Source organism: Amphiura filiformis, unplaced genomic scaffold (assembly GCF_039555335.1).
Source record: "Amphiura filiformis unplaced genomic scaffold, Afil_fr2py scaffold_329, whole genome shotgun sequence".
Taxonomy (NCBI): domain Eukaryota; kingdom Metazoa; phylum Echinodermata; class Ophiuroidea; order Amphilepidida; family Amphiuridae; genus Amphiura; species Amphiura filiformis.
The window spans coordinates 1-2,836 of NW_027305793.1; the positions used below are offsets into that span (position 1 = coordinate 1).

At 37.4% G+C, this 2,836-nt stretch overlaps 1 long non-coding RNA gene across 1 annotated transcript; it reads right to left on the reverse strand.

The window, feature by feature from the left end:
• Positions 1–204: 204 nt before the first annotated feature.
• On the reverse strand, positions 205–2,836 carry LOC140145492 (uncharacterized). Its single transcript, XR_011858077.1, has 3 exons — positions 2,679–2,836; positions 1,561–1,591; positions 205–367 (listed from the first exon to the last, which is right to left on the reverse strand). It is a non-coding gene; the product is annotated as an uncharacterized lncRNA (long non-coding RNA).

Below are 2,836 nucleotides of genomic sequence, written 5' to 3' on the forward strand. Positions count from 1 at the left end.
TGAAATAAGTACAAATCAAATTATATAGTACTGTAGGGCTCCTTAGTAATTACAGTAATTTTATTAATTAATAACAAATTAATCTACTGAGTACTACACACATTTATTCCTCATCATTGGTCAAAAATTAAACTTAGTAGTCAACTACCGGTACGTCAAGTCGTTATTACCTTTTAAAGATATCTACATTAGTAAGCCTCGGCCCTAAAATAATACAACATACCGTCAGCATCTACTTCATTGATCATATCTTGCAGTTCAGCTTCTGTTGGATTTTGACCCAATGACCTCATGACTGTTCCCAATTCTTTTGTTGTGATGGTACCATCGCCGTCTTTGTCGAAGAGGGAGAATGCTTCCTTGAATTCTAAAAGAAAATAATGAGCAAACAATAGTTTAAAGGGAAGTTAAAGAAATTATATTGTAAAACTGTTACGAGTTAAGCATATTGCAGTTGAAAGCATCGTTGACGGCGCATGGGAATCACAAGTCAGCAGGGGCGTCGGTCACTAGACCAACTTGGGGTGGGGTGTACAGCATATTTTGCCGACGGAAATATTTTGCCCCAAATAAAATTGTGAATTATTTTATATTTTACTGTGTCACGCACTCTGTGTGCATTTAGATATTTAATAGAGGATCTTTGATAAAAGAAAATGAGCACGTCGTCTCACCGTACTCAAATTCATGATGACAGATAATGTATTCCATCTCATTATTAACATGTTATACACGAAATAAATAAATGCAAAAATGATAAAATTTAACACTAAGTGTTACTTCAAGAGGGGCATGAGTGACCAAAAAAAGTCCAAACAGGTATGAAAAACTCGGAGTAATTCGCCTTAAAAGGAGTGATGTAACAGGCTTTAGCAATAAGTGAAAACAATTTTTGAATGTATTACCAGAGAGAAGAACTGGTATTGCCCTGCACTATAAGTAAGCTGCGCTCATCACCTGTCATGTCTGCAATCATAGCTTGAATACAATACCGGTCTTTTCAAAGATACTAATCTTACAGGTGCGAGTGATCAGCATGATATGATTCAATGCAGATATACCGCGTGAACGTACCAGTGCAGCGCGGTATATTCAAAAACTGTCACCTATTGCTATGGTAGTTAATCCGATTATTACGTCACTTTGCCAGCGTATAAATCCTCTCATGCTGGAGGCATTGTTGACCAACTCGCCAACATCCGTCGCACACGAGCGAGCTCTGCCGCTAGCGGCGGCACACCTGTCAGATCATAATAATCGGGTAAACTACCATAGCAATAGATGAATATCATAGCATGATATGAATATTCTATAGAATCCAGGTCTTAATCCCTGCGATCCAGGTCTTAATCCCTGTTCTATGGTTAAATCCATATGTACAGCGTGATCGTTGTAGTGCATCTGATTGTAGTTAATCCGATTAATTATGTCACTTCTGCGGTTAAATCCATATGCAAATTGTGGTTCCGGACAAACGTAGCCAAAAACGAACACCATGATGTTTGTAAACTTTGTAATTAAAACCGGTAATTAAAATAATGCCTAAAAATATCAACTTACCAGCAATTTGTTCTTCTGTAAGTTGGTCAGCCTGTAAAATAGGTAACAGAAACATGGTTTTAAAATAAAAGCGACTCGACGGTATATATAATCATAATAAGGGGTCACGCACAACATGTTACATTTCCCCTCTTCATGATGATTGCAGTGAGTGGCGTACCAGTTTTTGTAACGTGAGGGAGGGGGGGGGCACAAAAACCCCATTTTGTCAGGCAATGATTAAACTGACCCCACTCCTATATTTACAGGGACGGCAAATACGGGCGCACGACTTTTCAATACTATAAATGCCCGATATAAATGCTGAAATGGGTCATAGGGCCTACTAGCTTTTGAAATCGAACTTGAAAAAAAACACCATAGCACATCGTCGCAGATTATTGCGGGAGGGGTCGCTACGCCAGATGTACTTTATAATTTTATATAATTATGAAACATGATATGTTGGATAGTGCAGTAGAAAAAATTAGACATGTTATAGATATCATGCTATAAAAAAATCCATAGAAAACAAATACGGTATATTAGATTTTTAAATTAATTGCCCATAACAATATTGATTGGGTGCGCACAGATTGGTTAAATGGGAAAAATCAATAGTGAATGCTATGACAACCTGTGGCAGCGAGCAGCGTTTGTACAAAAAAACGAAAATAAACCGCCCCCATCCTGATTTATGCAGCATTGTAACGTTAGCCTACATTTCGACCCATGATCTGTTGCTTTACATTAACGCATTTACTAGTGTTTACGGTTAAAATACCTCTCGGAAGGGCCTCTTGGTAAGATAATACATAACCATAAACGACACCGTCACAGGAGACCAACAAAAAAAATCGAATCGAATAAAATCGGATATCTAGATACAATAAGATTTTTTTAATGGACAAGATACGCCCATATACCCATCATGACGGAAATCTTGAGGAAAAAAAATAAAAAAACTATCAAAATAAACGACGGTACGATTTAAAAAAATAGAAAAAGAAAAGGTAAATGCTCGCGGATCCAAAATTGTCTCAAGTTGTTTCAGACTGAATCAAGAATCATCCATGCATCCTACACTACATCGTATAAAGAATGATACAATATTCACTAATTAATATTAGTTCACTTACCATTGTTGTTATTTATGGAGCAGTTAACTGGATAACAAAGCAGCAGATGGAAACGATATAGCGGGAAACGGGTTCAACCGATCTCTTCTAAGCGCAGTGAATAAATGACACTTGGGCAAATAACGTTGTGCTCAAGTGCAAGCGCATGCGGGCGTTTC